Below are 20,036 nucleotides of genomic sequence, written 5' to 3' on the forward strand. Positions count from 1 at the left end.
GGACTGAAGGAAACGCCACAGCATTAACAGAAGTCAACTGAAAAGCTGTTTATTCAAAAGAACGAATAGCCAAAACTATTCAGAAGCCCAGTTATGCGTTCACGGATACTTACTGGCCTAAGCAAAGAAATCCTGGGGTCTCAGCTGAATTTCTGGTAATCGTATCCTGAATTACCTGCACTAAATGAAGAGATGCCAAAGGCTGATGAAGCCATACCGAATGCACTGTTCTATCAAGTCTGGAACCGGTCTCTCCAGGTAAGGGTGAGGCAGATGTGCAAAGCCAACAGGAAAGTTTGGGCTGCCAATACCTTATCTATTTTGCAGCTAAGCACAGTTCTACTCTCCAATGCCATTATTCAATTCCTTTCTCATGAAAGAGACTAACCTGTGCATTTCAAAAGCTGTAGTTTTAGTCTGAAATGATTACATTCTTCACTAAACTGTGTTAAAAGACTAAATCCTACAAGCTTGTCCTGCTGCATCCAACACATTGCAAATGGACATAATTGGGTCACCTAATTTTCCCTCATTTGGTAGGCACAGGGAATGAAATTTAGTTTTCATTTATTTTTAATATGATTCACAAGACAGAATAACAAATGAGAAAGATCTGTATATTACAGCCAAAACTGCCAGCCCAGCTTTGCCAAAGCGATAAATTTGAGTTTAAAAACATTCCCCCCCTTTCCCAAGCAGTAAAAGAGGTTGGTCAGTAAACAAATGGAAAAGCTGGCCTGTTCTACAGCACTTCGCTCCCCAGGCTGCCGGCAGAAGGGCTGGGTGAGGATCACAGGAATGCCTTCTGCTTTGCAAGGCCCAACACGTGGACTGGGCAGAGTCAAGCACGCCTGACATCCCCGTTCTGATCCCTGTTTGTCTGCCTACCAAACCGCTCTCTTTGGCTGTGGAAAGCGTATGTGCAATCCTGTCCCCCTGGCAAAAGAAAGCGTACATGTCATCTTCACGCAAAACCCTACGGATTGAAGTTACGCTTTCCAGCAAGGCAGTAAGTTAGAGATGAGAGTAAACTGGACATGGTTTTGGAACCAGAAGATGCTGGTATGTCTACACCGAAAACCAGCTGGGCTACTTTACAAGTATGTTACCAAAGTAGAAGGGGATTAAGTATTTTTAACTTTTCCACTAGCATTAGGAGATGCTTCCCTACCTCTCCACATTGTTACTTGTCCTGAAAAGTTTATAATAAAAATACAATATAATCCTTCCCAAAAACAAACTACAAGACTGTACCAGCTTTCTCTTCAATTACTGACCCTGGAACACAACAGTACATAATGAAAAAAATACTGCCTTTGTGGTTAGCTCCCCCGGCTTTTTTTTTTCCTAACTAGATTTAGAACACCAGCTACTGTGTTTTCACTTTAAAAAAAACATAGAGAGGAGAAATCTGTACTCAAACTTGGTTTAACTAGTCTGTTTTACAAACAGATGGGAACAGCTCCTAAGGAAACTCAAGCTCACTGGCAAGAACCGTTTTGACTGAATGCTTTCAGTAGAGGAGGATTCCAACACACAGCAAGTGAAAATTACAGATTCGTAACTATATCTGCCTCACTTCTGCCTCGAGTCTTGTGAATTCAAAACCTCAAAGGGCTTCTCTGCTGGACCATGCCACAGATGGGTTCATAATAAAGAACTTCTGAATTACTCTGACTCCTCTTCCCATCATCCCTTTAAAAAAAAAAAAAAAAACCACAACCAAAAACAAAAAAACCAAAGCAAACCAAAAAACTTCACATCCCAACACAAAAAAGACACACTAAAAAGTGGTATGTTCGTAAATTTTGCATAAGGCAAACTACTTAAGCATCCCATTTAATTTTAAAGACATGCTTATTTAATGCAATGAGAAAGCAACATGAGCTTTTGTTCCTTTAAATTCCATATTCCTCCCAACACTGTAGTCCTCTGTAATGCTGAAATTCCTAACATCCACATTTTACTGGTATGGGAAAAAACAAAGTGAAACTGAGGGATCTGCACAGCCTAAATTAAGGAAGAAAAAAAAAAAAAGGCAGTAAGCTGTCAGTAAATGTAATATTTTACATATTCGGTCTTAATAATTTAGGGTACTTAGAGCAGCCATCTGGCAAGCTCTTTAAAATGCAAGTCACAGCTGACGACCTCTTTAATATCTTCTATCATTTCCAGTTATAGACAAAAGAAATCCAACAGGAGTTAGCTCAGCTACAATTTTTTTTTCTTGAATCTGGCTGGTTCTGTTCAAGGCAGCTAAAAACCTCAATTAATGGGAGAGGATTATAAAAGCTCAGATAAGGAGTTATGGTGAATAAAACCAACCGCTGCAGGTTTCCTTTGCGCTACACAAATTGAGTTAACAGCCAGCGTGAAGAGGTCCCTTTAACTCTATGATATCATTATCCAAGGTTAAGCTATTAGCCTCCACTGTTCTGCTATTGAGTACTTCAGTGGTTAAAACATGGTCATACTGGGAAGCTTGTAAGCGCAAGGGGATGCTGCACCTTTAAGCTTTGTTAATTTTCAAATGACATTTTACAGAGAACAGCTAGAGCCCTAAAAACCTTCCAAGCTGGAGCCTGAAACCTGAAGTCAGGAACCAGAGTCTGCAAAATCCTGCTACAAATTTTCCTCTAATTCAGTCTGACTCATGACCTTCAGTCACAGGCAGCTGGAGACTGGATTAATTCCCATCTCCAGAGGAATACGACAATGAAGAATTCATAACAGCTACCTATTCATAGGTGAACAGTAGGAGTTGAAATATTTAATTTTTTTTTTTCTTCGTTTCTATGTTCAGTATTATCTTTTAGCTGACTTTAGAATCTGAACCCCACTGTCAGATTTTGGTCAATTTACAGCTGGAATGCCAGTGGTAAGTTCGCATCTCTTAAATGTTAGATGTAAATTTTTAACAAAACAGTACAGTCCTCCCTCTTGAAGAGGGACAGGGAACAGCCCAAAACACTGCCATTTAGACATAAAAAAAAAAAAATCTACAAAAACAAGCAGTGTTTTTTTTCCAGTGCTGGATCACCTTTCAGAGCTTCAAAAAGGACTTCAAAAGTAGTAATGAAGTGCATTCAAAAAAGCTTCCCAATATAGTAAAACAGTTCTTACATCATTGTTCAAGCTAACTGTAAAAAAAAAAATCCTACCATTATAATCACCATTTTTATGAAATTAATGCTCGCCTCCTGACCTTCAGGCACACACAAACCAGATTTTTTTTTTTTTTTTTGCGTTACCACAGCAGCAATCTCCCAAAGAGAAGACATCTCTCATGTCTCACACAGTTAAAAGAGGCAGCACAGGATTTTAGGTAGTTCATGTCAGTCAACTTTAAGCCTCTGAAATTAAACATAGTGACAGCAACAAGACCTTAAAAAAAGACTTTCACAAAGGTATTCACACTTCAAAGATGAATTTGTCAAAAATTCTTCAAAAAGAGTAACAACACTTAGCTACAGCAGGTTATACACAAATTCTACCCCAGTCAAAGAAACAATTCCAAAAGAAGATTATAATACTTTACTCAAGATGGTCTTCAACAGCTGGACCGATGCGTGCTGCTCCTGTCCTAATCATTAGCATCTGTCACAGAGGCTCACGCACCTCTTCCCCTATTTATAACAAAGCTACGAATCTTCTAGACAGGAAATTAGGCACTAATCATAGATAGCCAATGATTTTAACTACCAGGTATCCCGCACAAAAGAATTACTGCTGTAAAAAAAGTGTAACGCATCCATCATCAAAACAAGACTGTACGGCAATGCTTTCTATGGATCTCTTTGTAAATATTCTATCTTTTCAGAACCAGAAAATGAAGTTTCCAGCACATAGACATAACAAACTTGAGATGCCTTTTCTTGTTATTAAGAAATTAGCTTTATTTTCATAGTTTGCTTTTAACTTGAATCATAAATCAGTGCAAAAACGGAGCACCAATAATAGGTAAAATTTTTATCAACTGCTTACAAGAATCCACAAGTTATTTTCAATATATCTATCCCATTTTATATGGTAGGCATGCTACACACATTGTACAAATATGTACCCATATAACACCTCCACCTATGAAGTATCATACCTTTGGACTATTAATTATTGACACCAATGACAGAGCCTCCTGCAGCACGTCTGTTCTATGATCACTGCAGAAACTGAACCAAGGCCAATACACAAACATGCACAAGGAAGATCGAGACCATTAATTGTGGTCACTTCATTTTCTTGTCATGTCAATCAGCTTTATGACCAAAGTCACGTTTTCAAAGAAGCTCTGCAAGAAGTGGTAACGCTGGACTCGCCATCCTCCGAAGACTTACAGATCATTAGCATTAAAACTGGGTTTTACTGAAGACTGCCACTTGCATTACAGAAACTAAACTCAACAGGCTAAAAAATAATACATGGTACATAAACACCCTACACTCATGGAGCATAAACACTGATAAAGAATTAGTTGACTGTAGAAGCAAGAAATTGGTTCAGTCTTCATAATGAACCTAAAATAAGCCTACCATGCCTACACAACAGCGTACAATGTCAAAATTGATGCAAGTATGTGTATACGCCCAAGGTGTAGGATGTTTTTTCTGCCTCCTTCAGTAATTCTCGAGGGGCTTGAAATGGAACAGGGAACAGAAATACGCATGAACAAGCACACATTCAGAATCACCAGCAGTGCTAATGGAGCAGCACTTCAGTATTTGGTATGTTTCCAACCAAATAATTTCATTAATACTGTATTTGTATTCAGACCTTGGAAATTAAACTGCTTTGAAATTAAACTACGCCTAGTGCAAAAACTGGATGTTTCAGTCAACTTGTAACAAAAAGGCAAGTGACACTATTAACCAATCCTCAGCCATTACAGAACAGTCTAAAATCAGAATAGGCAACATTCCAGTAGGTATCTGTAAGCAGTTAAAATAACAATAACATTTAATTTCCATTTACAAGCATGCAGTAAAAGCCCCCAAAACCCAGAAGTACCGTATTTGGAGTTGAACTGCCTGTGGTCTAGTGACCAACTTCTCAGCAGCTTAAGCACACTGCATTGTTATATTTAACCAGAAATGGCAGACATCGTGAGTAATGCCTACTGGAAGGATTTCTCTCCACTGTTCCACTCACTGAAGCACCATTATATTTATAGGCATTACTTTGGTACTCATCAACATAGTATCTTTCTACAGATGCCTAGCATATTAGAGATAGCTTTCAATTTAAAACGTGACCTATGCTGCCCTGTAATTTATACTGACATCTGAACATCATTAATGCCAGATCATATACATTTTACACTGAACATGCCTACAGATCTTTTACAGTAGAGGGATTATGGCTAACTAGATTTTTTAAAAGCAATTAAAATGTGAGCTGTTATTAGGGTGGTGACTACTTAGTGTTTTAATATTTTGCAATACTGTATCAAAGTACAGTGTTAGGACCAGAGACTCTTAGATTAATAATTCTTGACTACCAAAATTGCCTAACCATTGGACAACAACATGAAATACTGTTCTGGCCTCATACATCAATAAAATTTGCTGTAAAATGTGATAAATACACCCGTTATGACACCTACTTCTCTTGCCTCTTTTGGGGGTGGGGGACAGGGAGAAATCTGTGCTGCTTTCCCCAGGGATGCTCTGCATAACCAAAAAAGCAAAGAAGTGGTTTCAGTTTTCAATCAATGTATGGTTTAATTTTTTAAACCATTTAAAGAGGTATTTTCTTAATAACCCTTGCTGAAAGTTGAACTAAGAATTAATGGCTATTTGTCTAATATGAATATATTCCTTGATCATCTTTTTTGCACTAACCACAACATGAAACCTTTGCCTCCTCAGTGATCTGTTAGCATTATTAATATTCTCGGATAATATGGGCAAGAGAGCCTTGCTCCTAGGACCTTCATAAAATACTACTCCTTGAGAATTTTCCTCGATAGCGTTCCATAAACTGGTCTAAATAGCCGTTTTAATCATATGTGCAAAAGTATGCCAGTTCCTTTCTTCTCTGAAGGACTTACTAAAAACAAAAAGCACAAGAAAAGGATTTTTGTTACCTTCTTTAGGTCACGATACAAGACCATGCTGCAAAGATATCTGATGGAGAGAGGAGGAAGGAAAAAAAATCCTTGTCAATTTTAAGAGAGGACTTTTAATGTTCACAAGTTTAAAACAAATTCCTAATTACACACCAATTTTACCACAGACATTTTCCTTTCCATATTTTTTGGTAGAGTGGGATTACAAGGAAGGAAATCTTGCCTTCAAGAGACTTCCTATTTCTCAGGAAAAGGGATGCAATTTCCTTCCTCCCTAGCCACAATTTTGAATGCTACCTTAATTATATTAGCCCTGAACTGTGAAAGAAACCTGTATGAGGTCATTAGTTTGACAGCAGAAATCTCCCTTTAGCACTACTGTACAAACACACACACACGGGCTGGAGAGAAATAAAACTACTGACTACGAGGGTTTTTTAAGGGTTATATCAAGTCCCAATCAGTGCTGGGACCAATTAATTTCAGAGTACAATGAAAACTGCAGGAATCACAGGCAAGACTGAGAATGCACATATGTTAAAGGCAACCAAGCTGAGCTACATGGAAAACCGTATGTGGAATTGTGTGGCAAGTTTGATTTATTCAGAGATCAACACTAATGAACATAAATACGTAAAACTGATTGTTTCAAGATCTCCTATGTATGTAAAATTCAGGGCATTTACAGGATAAATGGCAATCACTTCCCTAAGAATGAGGGCATCATGCATATGCAACAATACGTATTTTGATTCATCAAACTCCAATATATACCAATAATAATAAAACACGTTAGCCCGGAGACCATTAGCAATAACGCTCAAGACAAGGCTGATCCTTCTACAAGTTAAAACTACTTTAAGATTCCAGACCACTTCAGAAAGTTTCCAAGAGCAGGATTGCATGCAACAACCACCAATTTAGGGCAGAACGGGGAAAGAGAATTACTGAAGTTGCAGACAGATTTCTGCACTTCCCAAACCGTTAGTACAATTACAGTACATCTTTATTATATTTAGTTTCTCAACAAAAGGAAGGAGCTTATAGCAGTTATGTCAAAAATTGCAGCTACCAAGAAAAGAACAATGAAATGGATATATTAAAAACAAGGTGCCCAAACTGTATTTCCTCACACATGCTATTATGCATACAGAATTCTGTTTAAGGTTTAAAACACCTTGTAAGAGCTAGTGAACTAAGAATCACGACAGTGAAACATTAAGAAAACTGCTGCAGTTTTATGTGAATTGTGAAAGGTTTCTTTTGCCGAGTCCCCTGTAGCTGCTGACCAAATTTTCAGTGATAAAAGTTCTGTTTAAAAAGCCTGACGTTTCTGACCTCTGGAAGTTAAGCAAAACCTTTCATGAATTCCACATAAACCAATGAGTATTATTTGGCATCTACACACATTCCTGAAAAAGAGCAGCTAAGCAGATGTGAATGCTCCTATTTTTCTCAATTTGGCATCAACTCTTAAAGTTAATTATATTTTAAGTGTGTTATTGCTGATCAGTTTTGCATAAACATTCAGTCAACTGTGTTTATCTTGAAGTCTGATATTGCCTCCCCTGACCAACTGAGCAAGTTGCCAGGACACAATGAAATTTTCAGTTTTCCATATAAGATCCAGCACACTCAAAGTTAGGAAACTCTATTAAAATTACATTAGTATGGCAACAGGCACCAGACATCACCGCAGTTGCACTATCCCCTTCTCATTTCTACAAAAAGCCTTCCATCAGTAGTTTACCTTAAACCGTTTGAGTATTTACGCTGCTCCTTTACAGAAACTCTGCTGCAAAAATTTAGGTCACATTTCCTTTAAATGTACCTGGGTGTGCGTACAGGTATACTTATTTAAAGCTCAATGAAATTAATTAAAAGCTCCTCACTGTCTTCAATGTGCATTGAATCAGGACCTGGATGAGTTCAGAGGCAAAACAATTACACTTTAATTAAACATCTTAACATTCCTGTGAAGCAGTCAACTAATTTTATAGAAGGATAAACTGAGTCAGAAAGTTTCAGAGCTTGGTCATGGTCCTAAGTGGTGTTGATTACTTAAGTTGCTTCCACATTTGTTAGTTACTCTCCTAACACAGAGAAAATGGACCTTCTGAAAAATCAAATAAATTCCTAGTCTACACATCTGTAGGAAATAAAACAGAACATCCTGAGTCACATATAATGGTTGTACAAATCTACTGGCTCCGTTTCTGTTCCCCAATCAGTAGCTAATTTAGTCAGTCACAGAAATTCCAATAATGCAAGAAGTTGAAATTTTTGGGGTTTTTTCATGGCACTTTATTCTCCAGATGACATTTTTAGGCTGTGGGGTTTTTTTTTGTTTGTTTGTTTGTTTTCAAAATAACATTAATAATTATATCTATACTATTTCTTAAAAAAGAAAAATAGGCTTAGCAGATTTGATATTCTGTAAAACCTTGAAAATACTTATTGAAAAGCAGCAAGTATGATCACACTCCCTAAATTCAAACTGCCATTTAAACCATACACAAGCACTGTAACATTCTGTCAAATCACCAGCAGCGAGCAGAAACAAGACATTAACTTTCCTCATTTTTTTGAGCATTTCTAACATAATGCTTCCCCAACACTGAGTCTGAACATAAACCCCAGAGTCAGAAGAGCGTTCTCCTTATTCAATTACTAACTAACGTTTTTCAGTTATTTTTCTGATCTTTGGTTTCTTCTCACCTATTAACACTCCGTAGTTTTGCTCATTCTGGTCTATCTGCTTTCTTATGCCAATCGCAGTTCACGGACAGGCCACGGCTCTTTAAAGGGAAAAAGAACTGTAAGTCTCACCCATTCTCAGAGATACAACAGCATCAACAACAGTAAACAAAGCGTTTTGTTTTTTTTTTCTAAATGAAATTAAGTTGGTTGGCAACAGGTTTTTACTACATTTAAAGCCTATTTAGGTATCATTTCTCCCATGTACTCAGAAGCAGGACCGTTAGACTACCAACATTTCTCAAGATGCGGAGTAGGTGACAAAATGTTTTCATTCCAGTAACTTACATCTTTGGTGTACATCAGCATCAAAACAAACATCATCTGGGACTATTCACATACCTGTATACGTGCAAGAGCTTTACTGGAATTAGATTAATGGATACTATTACTTTTCCAGCAAATCAAAACTCTCAAACTGAACAAGAAAAGCCCTCTCTCTCTCTCTCTTTTAAAATAACTCTCTGCATCACAGATTAGAAATTTTTTAAAAGGCATTATGAATACAAATTATTTATGGTTTCTGGTTATGTGGTTTAACACAGAAGACCAAAGAAAAAATACTTATACACGTATACTTTCAGAGAGAATCTTACAAGATACGACAGATTTCATCTAGTCTATTGGAAAAACATACCAGACCAAGTGCTTTTTAAAAGAGGGCTCAATTAAAACTACTAGACACTATGATTTTTTGACATCTTTCTTATTACAAATCAAGGTTTATTTTCAGCTGAATATCCCACTATACTGCTCCAGAAGCACCATGTTGATAGTTTAAATAAAGAACATGATCGACCAGCTTTACCATCATGACTATTAACATATTTGGAAACATAGCAGAAAAAAGTAATTTAGTCTCACTATCTGAAAACTGAATTACAACCACTTTCTAGCTATAACACTTATGCTAACTCCCAGAATATAAACATTTGGCCTATTTATTAGGATTACAATTTTTTCCAATTAAAAATATTAATATCAGGTTCAATTGCTTCTGCATTATGTACACGATGGTGTGGTATAGCTATAACAGCTGCTACTGTCCTTGTTGCATTTCAGCAGGAAATCCAATCTGATGACAGCTTGCAATAGAAAGAAATACAGCTTTGCCTCCGCATGTATAGAAATATTTCTGAAGATACCCAATCCTTCTTTTTTGGAAAAAAACTCTACTGAAAGTTTCCCCAAGCATATTCAGCAGCAGCCTCCAAAAGCCTATTGCCTCTCTGTACGCACAGCACTTGGGTGCATTTTTGACACTTAAAACTAGGTCAGATGCTCAGGAGGGATGCTTTGTAGTCAACAACAAACTTATGAATTGAAATACTTACAGAAAATCATAAACGTTTATATTGGTTACAGATGACAAACATTCTGGAGGAAAAAACTCATATTAAACTAATATAAATAGATCGATTTCACACAGGTTGTTTCCTAGGCAAAGCATCAACTTTTAACATTAGTTTTACCGTATCAAACCCATTCAGATGTTAGCTTTATTTGCCTGTATGCAACTGCAGAATGATTTTTAATTTTTAGCAGTAGATGTATATCACAGTCAATGTTTGCAATTACAAAATATAGGTTTTGTTTCAGTTCACTTTTGGTTTTGTTTAGAAAATAACACAAATTGTTTTGGAAACCTCTCTCTCCTCCTGCAAGGTTAAGTACTCTAAAACCCTGGATGGGGGAAAGAGGGAAATGGCAGAGGATGGAAGAGAGCAGACTGATACAACTACGGATTTCCCATAAAACAGGGATTCAGAACTTGCTTTCTGTGCAGCCCTAATACTTAACATTATTATATATCTAGTGAAATGTATGAGTATTAACCAATTCTCGTAAGACGACAGAAGCTTCAATTCGTATCGTGAGCAAATAGCCCTCTTTCCCCACACACCTACACCGCTTGTGCGATGCACAGAGCTCCAATACACAACTGCAAACAGGCAAAGGGAAGGAACATGGAAATTCCAGTATGTTAATGTTAATTCTGCTAACAAAACTGAAGTACAAGCTGCTTCCTCTTTCTAGACCTTCTTTCCTTCAATTATCCTCCCCAAAGGGTTACATGGCCATGCTGTGTATCTTTTCTGTTCTTGCACTATTCATTTGATATACAGGAGTACTATGAAATACAGGGGCTACAGATGGACAGACATCCACCATTGTTGCAGATGCCTTAAATCATATATTTGTCCTTTATAGCCCGCCATTTCCTTTCCATTCACTCGCATTTCATGCAGCGTTACATTCCAATTGATAACACTGCTGCTGAACGACATTAAGGACATCGAACTATTCGAGTGTGGCCAGAGGAGGTAGTTTTAGGTGGTCCTGCGAGGAGCAGGGAGTTGGACTCAGTGATCCTTATGGGTCCCTTCCAACTTGAGACATTCTGTGATTCTGACAACCGACAACTGTGGTATATCTGGTCTGTATTTATTACAATGACTCCTACCAGGCCATGGGATGATTTTCCTGGTGAAGATTTCGGTATCTTCCCACTTAGATGTCAAGAAGAATACTGCAAGCACTTTTATGTCCTATATAACTTTTCGTAACTTCTGTTGCAATGCTTAAAATGAACTAAAAGACAACTACTGCTTTGAAGCAATTCTGGGTAAGCCATAGAACTTCAGCCAAGCAATTATCAGTTAACTTGTTCAAAATGGCCTTCGCTCCTGCATTTGTTCAATCCTACATGCTTCCTTGTAGATATACACTATTACGATGCACCCCATCAACTAAGAGAGCATGCAAATCCATTTACCAACAACTCTAAATTATACTGAAGAAGCTACCAATTTCTACCAAGATGCCAACGATACAATAAGAGATGATGCTTTTTCAGCTAATGGCAAAGTGGAGCAACTCCAACGTATCCGAAGTACAACTGCCACCATTTTCCAGCTGAATCTGTTTGTCAAGGCAAACAGTAGCTTTTAGACTGATAAGAAAATAAGTCTGCATTTAAGAAAGTAGTAATATGAAGCTTTCTGTATGCCCCCTCACCTTGAATACCCGTACTTTCAAAACACCCCCCCCCCCGAAGTACACAGTTTAGCCTCACTTTTCACCATTTACATAGCGTTTCCCCTTCAGCAGGCTATTTCACATCATATGTGAGCTCCAAAAAGAGAGGGCAAAAGAAGTTGAGAGCTTGCAAGTTCAGCAGCCAACAAAAACTAAATATAAAATTTTTATTTTGTAAATGCATTTAAAAATTATGTTCTTAAAATACTCAATAGACATGCCTATCACCATACTGGAGCCAACTCAGATCAGAAAACTGAACAAGCATACCTAACTTGCCTCCAATGTCTGTTGTTTTTTGAGTTTGGTGGTGTTTTGTTTTTTTTAAACCACCACATCTGCAGAGTGTCTTGCTCTCATCTCGCAGAGCATCAAAGCTTATTTTGTTCAATGTGCCAAGATGAGGAACGGTCAAATAAAAGATGATATACAACAGAGCAAAATACTCTCTTCTTTAGGAGAAAGCAAATACAAGCCTGAAAGTCAAACGTACCCTGATGAAGCACATCTGGATGTTAAGCAGAAACTAGTATCATCTTTCATCTGCTTTCTGGAGTACTAATGTATTCCGATTCGGAAAATGATGCTGTTCCTCTCTCACATACCTTTCCAAGGGATACAGAACTATCGTGTGCCAACAGATACTGCCCATCTTTACACCAAATGAAAAGTTACGGAGTGCTGCTTCAAATGCTCTAGAAACACAATTTTTAGCCAAGGCAGACATTACCTCCAAGTGAAGCCCTCTATTAAATACTGGCCGAGAAGCATTTTTCCCACGCGAGTTACCAGCGTTTGACGCCGAGGGCCAGGACGCCGTGCAGCATCGCACACTTTTTGCAAGACAGAGAGGGGCTGCCCGGAGCCGGGGCGTCCAGAGGTTGTGTTTTACGGCCTGCCGACGTGACACCTGCCCTCCCGACGGCTCCAGCGCACCTTAGGCAGCTCTGCGTGGGAATGACTTCACCTGCCACAAAAATGCAGCCATTGCTGGGGTGGGACACCGCCGCCGCGAAACAGGGTGCCACATGACGTAAGAGATGATGCCAGAAAATTAAAAAGGCACCTCCCGTACCCGTGCCGCCGCGGGGCCGCAGCCTGCCGGCGCCCACGACCGCCCGGCCGCCGCCGGGCCCCGGGGAGGTCAGGGGCCGCGGCCCCGCGCCGGGCTCCGCGGAGGGGGCGCGGGGGCCGGCCCCGGCGGGGCGGCAGCGGGGAGGCGCGGAGGCCCGGGGCCGGCGGAGCGGCGCCCCGGCCCGGGCGAGCGCCTTTGTTCACGGCCGGGCGCCGCGCACAAAGGGCAGCCGCGCTCACCTGCGTGCGGGGCCGCGCCGGCCCCGGCGGTCCTGCGGCTCGGGCGGCGGCGGCGGCCGGGCGCGCTCAGCGCGGGCGGGCGAGGCGAGCGGAGCCGTGCGGAGCCGAGCCCAGGCGAGCGGAGCGGAGCGGCCGCCTCCTCCGTCGTGACTCACCGCGGCGGCCCGGGGCGGGAGGGAGGGAGGTGCCTGGGCGGCTCCGGGGGAGGGACCCGCAGCCTCCCGGCGCCCAGGGCAGCGGCGGCGCCGCAGGCACCACCCGAGCGCCGGCCGGCAGGAAGGGGCGGGGCGCACCGCCGAGGGGCGGGGCGCGGCGGGGAAGGGGCGGGGCCGCCGGCGGCAGGCAGCGGCAGGCAAAGGCAGGCAGCGCCGAGCCGCGCCGCGCCCAGGCCGGAGCCCGGCCGCCAGCCGCGCCGGGGGGGGCGGCGGGGCACCCCCCCCCCCGCAGGAGCCCTCAGCACGGCTCCCGGCACAGCCCCGCACCCATCGGCCGCCGCCCGCCCCGTCGGTGCGGGCCGCGGGTCCCCCCGCAGCGGCAGAGCCGCTCCCTCGGGAGCGGTGACACAGAGGGCGCTGGCAGCAGGGCGCACGCAGCCCGTCCCGGCGTTAGCCGTGCGCTCACCCGAAGGAACGTCCCTTGGATCGGGCTCTGCAGTTACCTGGTGCCGAGCGTCTCCGTGGGCTCATGCTTCCCGCCGGCGGCCCTGTTCAGCGGGGCAAGGCTGCGGAGCGCGGCTTCTCCGGTAGCGCCACACCAGAGACATCACATCGATGTTAAAACAGGTTACGTGACCACTCTTCAATAATACTGTGCTAAGAACGTTAAAAGACGCTGCAAAATTCAGTACCGCTTAAGTCAAGCTAATTCAGCAAATGTAGAAAATGCCCCCTTCTGAGAACCCCCGACTAGAACGAATGGCCGTTTGGTCATTCAAGCACTCAAAAATAACCCTGCCCCTAGACAGACGGAGGCAGAGTAAACCCACAGTGAACTCAGAGATAAATTAATTATATAAAAATAATTAAAAGAAGACGGAATCCATCAAAGGTTCATCACCGATCTGCATTTTGGTTTCCCACAGTAACGCTGCTTGCCTATACTGTGCACTGGTGGGGTCAGCACGGTAAGTATAAAATTCCCAAAGATAAAAATGCTTTGTGTACTAAGTGTTATTTAGTAAAATGCCGAGTTTTCTACTCGGTATTTAACTTAATTGCATAAAAATAGCCACAGTAATGAAATAGGTGGCACTTCCCTTAACAGCTTGCTACTTAATGACATCAAAGTCCAGCGCCACTGAAATCCATACCCCACTGCCAGTTAATGAAGGTCTTAACATGAAAGCCTATGCAAAGAGCAAAACCAAGCTGCTGACAGGAACAGGAATGGTGCAAATATGCTGGGATCTGAGATCACTAGCACATACCCACAGCACAGCAGGCAGTAATGATTATTAATTATTTAAGAAAAGAACATAAGAGCTCCAGCAGAAGCTGAAAAAAATATGCAGAAGCATTGCTCTGGGATCCTCCAGTTGGATTACTGTTAATTAGCACAGTACATGAGTCTGAGGGAAAGATCTAAAAGCATCTTATGCTAGTAGGAGCGTATAATTAAGCCATCATTTGCATCTTTGCAATAGTATGAATTTTCTTACTGATAACATCACGGGCAAAACACCATTTTATGACTAAGTATTGTCTACGTCTCCTGTTCTAATTTAGCTGGCTGACTGTACAACAGTGCAACGCAATCTTATACAGCATCAATTTAACATCCCGCAGTTATTCAGAAAGGGTTTTAGCAGAGAGAGATACTATAAGGCTTCCTCTACCCTTGGAGAATTCTAGATTTATTTTCTTAAAACACCGAGTTTGAATCAGCTTCTGCCCCACCTTAGTTTGCTATCATGAAGCTTACTGAGATGTTCAGCTCTCACGCAAGGTGACATCTTGCCATTATAGTAGTTACTTTTATCATCATAAGACATGACGGATGCTCAAGAGACCTCTTAACTCCTAGCTCCGCAACAGATAAAATAGCGTTCATGTCTCATGGGAATGCGCAGACCTTCACAAAGCGAAAAGAAGATACAAGTGCACTGCACCTGATCAAATCTATTATTTTACCAGTCGTCACCCTACTTGCCCCCAGCACAAAATGGGAATAATATAGCTTATCATCAGCAGGGGGATGTTAGGAAGTTTAATTATCTAAAGGTTAAGTCTTTCTAACATTTTTACAAGTATTGTATAAAGATCGGATATTGTTTTATAAAAATCTAACAGATTAAATGGATTTTTCTTTTCAATAGCTTCTAATCTCTTTTGTTTAATAAGGCTGCTGTTTGTTCTAGTAAGCCAAAACTTCATGAAACCTCCTCTGAATCCCTGCTTGACTTAGAAAAATTCTCTCAGTTCACTGTATCCTTCTCTGATCTCCAATTCTTTCTTAATCAGCTCTGAAATTCATTTAGGATTCCTTCACAGTACAGCTGCTTCCACCCTCCAAGTCCCTCTGTATTTGTTGGCATCTCCCTCTCATTAAGGGCTTCCAGCAGCATCTGTACACACAAGCCCTGCTTTCATTAGCCATCTGATTTAACCACATGCACCAATAATGAAAACCCTGTTTCTCTCAAAGATGTGTACGGTACCCAATGAGGGAATTGTTTTTAGTTTGGAATCTTTTTTCTTTTGGTAATCTTTTATATTTCAGACTTAGCCTGACAATTCCAATCCATCAAAATCATGCTCTGATGCAGAAACAGTACAGTGTTTCCTGAAAATTAAACGCGGTTCAACCAATCAACTCTTTGCATACTTGCAACACTGTACTAAATGATGTAGGGCCACAACAGTCAGCTGAAATTTCCACGACTAGTGGCGAGCACAACTTGCGTAGATTAGAGAGAGAACACTAGAAAATTAAAGAAATAGTTCAGCTGCCTTAGTTACAATATTTAACGTTTCTACAGACTGTGCAGTGAGGAGGTATGCAGAGGTATTTTAGAGGGATGGACAAAAAAAAAAAAAAAGCCCTTTAGTGTCAAAAAGACTATGACAATGGTTTTTTTGTTAATCCAGACTTAGTTTGCATGGTAAGAAACCTTCTCCACTGCATGTTTTATTCAAAACCAGAAGTGTTCCAGATTAAATTTGGTATTTACAAAGTTGCAAAGCACGGTCTTTTATGACAGCATTACAGAACTTAATTTCAATCTCCACCTTACAAGGATATTAATGGGACAATCAAAAGAAAAGCTATTTACCCAGACATTAACACTTCTGTCCACAGGATTTGCAGGTGGTTCTGCCTGATGGTTTTCAGTACATCTGCGATTATTACCGACCCGTTTTTGGAGGCATGTTGAAAACAGGATCCTAAACATTATCAAGCAGCAAACTATTCTGATAGCAAGATAAAAAGAGATGTCCATGATTAGAGCTTGTTTTAAGAAAAAATCTGATATTAAATATATCATTAACAGATTAGCGTGTTAAATTACAGCAGCTATTTCAGTGCATGATACAGCAATGCCTTACATATAGTTATATCCACTAACCTTATGTCTGTATTTTCTCTTTTAAGAGCTTATTTTAGAGACTACTTATTCTGAAACATTTTTATTTATCCTGCCAGCTAGTGTCCGGTACTTTAGGCCACCTTTTCAGATGCTCTGAACATCAGCAGCTCCCACTTGACTGAGGTGGGAATCTTGGATGCTTAAAAGTTATGGGAGAGAAATCTTGGGCAACAGAAACTCCAGTAATTCTCCCCTCTCCCTCACAGGCATAAAACCACTATTAAGGTAAAGTTAAAAAACCCTACAACCTCATAGTGAGGCAAGGTGTCACTTTTCCCGTGACTCCTAAAGAAAAACTCCAATATGAGCACTTCTCTTCCTCTCTTGTAGGCAGCTAAGCAGACAGAATTGAAATAAGAGTTTACCTCCCTAATAGAAAAGACTTCCCCAGAACTCAGTGAGGATAATTTAAAAATGGTGGAAGTAGGGAAACTAAAAGATGCCTGCAGGCTGACTCTTATTTCTTTAAAATGTAAAAAATATGTTTGTCCTTGCAGAGGAGGGGAATGGCCATACTGGAAGCAAAACCAAATGGTTCTATTTTAATTTGCCTACCATTTCAGCCACTAATGATACAGCCTTAAATGCCTGGTCAGTAGGGTAGCATTAATACAGAATTCTCTATCAAAATGAATTTCATTTTAACAGGCAAGGTAACATGATGAACTAAGGGGTCTCTTAAGAAATCCTGTATTTTTCCTTTAAGACAAAGGTAACTTGCTACTTTTCCATTTGAGATTCAAGGGAAATAATACAAGGAGACAAAGACAGAAGGAAGAGAGAGAGAGCATCAATTTTCTCTCTAACACTTCTTTTAGATCAGTACAATCACTAGATTCACCCTATAGAGAAAGAAGATGAAAAAAAGGGAGGTTATATATGGCCAGAAAGAACTCTGGGCAACTTTGCTGATGTGTTTAAAGCTACTGTACTTTACAGTTCTTATTTCAGAAGTAAAATGATAAACAAAAAACAAAGCACTTTTAATCTTCAAAGCAATGCATGATCAATAACAACTTCATAGCACTTGATATTCAAGTATTATAATCTGTATTTTACTCCAGGAGAGAAAGATGTGGAGAGAATAAGTGATGTGCTTGGGTCTAACGCTGAACCAAGGATGGAAGTCAAACATCACAAGCTGGTATGTTAAACCACAAACCCATGCTTTCATTTAGCAGCTGTTGTTTTGTTACCAGTTTTTATTTGAGCAAATGATTATTATTATAAAGAGATTATGGACTTCTTTCCAGCCCTTGCAGAAACATTTGAGATGCTAGCAGAGGTACATCCCAGGATTGTTTGGCAAAATATTTAGCACAGCACACCAATTAACTTACCATGCCTCTGAAATTAATCTAACCACTTCAAGTAGGTTACTTAAATAACTATTTGCTAGGGTCAACATATTAATAGCTTCATATTGGCAACAGCTTCCTTGTTAAGTTACATTTATAGTCAGGGCATTCTGCAGGGTGTATCCAGCCTCTGGGTTAGAGCTATGCTTTCTGACCCTTCACAACTTTCGAGAAGGGAAGTCTGGCCTGGCATACTGAATCTTGCAATAGTATTGGTCACTGATCTCAACCTCATCTTTGTCCATCTAAATCATGAGAGATCTTTTCAAGAGCAGAAGGAGCACAACATTAAGATGATATTCAGTCAAGGATCAATTTAAATAGGAATTTTACAACTGCCTGCAGTACAGAAACTTTGAAAAAATCCTGTAATATTTGCAAATCAATAAAAAAAGAGTTTCTCCTGGAAACGTACACCTCTCTAAAACTACAAGGAAAAAGATTTCCATATTATTGTACTGTAAACTTACTGTGATCTGTGGGAGTGCTGAGAGATTTAATTTACATACTAATGCTGCGAGCAGGTTGGGGGGTGTGGAGGGAGAAGAGTTAGCACCAGTAATGAGCAGAAAGGGAAAGAAGGCAGCTACAGTCCCCATGGACTGTTTTGTTTTCAATAATTTTAGACTGTCTAATAACACCTTATAATAAGCTGCTCTCAGCTATAAAGCTGCAATCGGCCTTTGTCAGAGAACATAATACTGCCCCAGACAGGAAAATAGTTCTGATATAATGGACAAAAGACCCCATCTAAATAAAAGCTTCTTACAAAAAAAAAAAAAAAAAAAGGAGAAAACATTTCCATCAGTGAAAGACATAAATTATGCTGTCTATACCTTTTCATTTCTAAAATACTAGATTTTTAGAAGATATCTATTAAAGCAAAATACATTCTAAAAACCACATTTTCTGGTTTACTCTACTCCAGTCCTAGTTTACAATTAGACAAACTTGCTTATTTATAGGGTATTTATGCCCTAGAAGTGCAATCTAAATTATGACTGATCATGTTAGTTCTCTGTTTATAGTCTATGCTACCCGCTTAGTCTCTAAGTGACTACAATGCAACACCGAGATTAACATTGCAATAGGCTATCTAAATTTAAGACTATTTCCACTCTACTCACTCAATTTAATGACAGTTCTCACTGAAGCTCAAGTCTAGCTATAAAAGCCTAAGATATATATATGATAGGTAAAACATGGATGTTCTACTCCATTAAACACAGGATTCCTCAAAACAATGGGTCACCTTCACTGCTGATAAACACAGGTCCAACTCCACTGTTGCCAAAAACAGTCATGCCACCATAAACTGGAACTGAATCCCAACATTTGGGTTTAAAAGCTGGTTTATAAACCATTACTTACTCTGAAAGAATTCAGTATCATCCTTTCAGTAGACGTATTTCTTCATTTTTATAATTCACAGCACTAACAAGATGGAAACAAAATCACTTTTTTCCTAGGAACTCTTCTGATCTTTCCAGTATTGTCACCATCCTTTTCTTTCCAGCAACAGACTTACTGTGATGACAGTTATCACATTTTACAGATCAGTTCAGAAACATGCCTAAAACTTAAGTAAGACACATTGTCAAAAAAAAAACCAAACCCAATCACTAAAACCAGCACAAAATCTATTTGTCCTGAAGATACACTTATCATCTTAGCAATATAGGTAGAGATCTCTGTTTAACCTCTTTTTAATGCCATTTGCTGGAAAGTTAGCATAAACCACTGTGGCATTTGGTTATTGTACTTTGCTCTCATTTAAGGAAAAATAAATTTATCACTTAGAAAAAACAGATCATTTGTGAAGTGTAAGCAGCAAAATGGCAGCTTTCTTCTCTCGATACATTCCTGCCCCACCTTATGGGAAGGGGAATCGACTGTATCTGTGACTGGCAAGTCACAC

The 20,036-nt window shown here is 40.1% G+C and overlaps 1 protein-coding gene across 5 annotated transcripts in view; it reads right to left on the reverse strand.

Annotated features, from left to right (window-relative positions):
- The window catches only part of LZIC (leucine zipper and CTNNBIP1 domain containing), a 33,074-nt gene that overhangs the window by 3,562 nt on the left and 9,476 nt on the right, over positions 1-20,036 (reverse strand). The window contains exon 8 of one of the 5 annotated variants that reach the window (XM_082328999.1): positions 13,919-13,981. The exons of 1 other annotated variant lie outside the window; for it this stretch is intronic. The gene's annotated coding sequence lies outside the window, so the exon portion shown is untranslated. Of the gene's footprint in view, positions 1-13,918; positions 13,982-16,464; positions 16,585-19,621; positions 19,698-20,036 lie in introns of those variants that run through there. 3 more of the 5 variants (XM_082328998.1, XM_082328997.1, XM_082328996.1) reach the window with 3 other exon arrangements.

This window comes from Platalea leucorodia (assembly GCF_965183815.1).
Source record: "Platalea leucorodia genome assembly, chromosome: 17".
In the NCBI taxonomy this organism is placed as follows: domain Eukaryota; kingdom Metazoa; phylum Chordata; class Aves; order Pelecaniformes; family Threskiornithidae; genus Platalea; species Platalea leucorodia.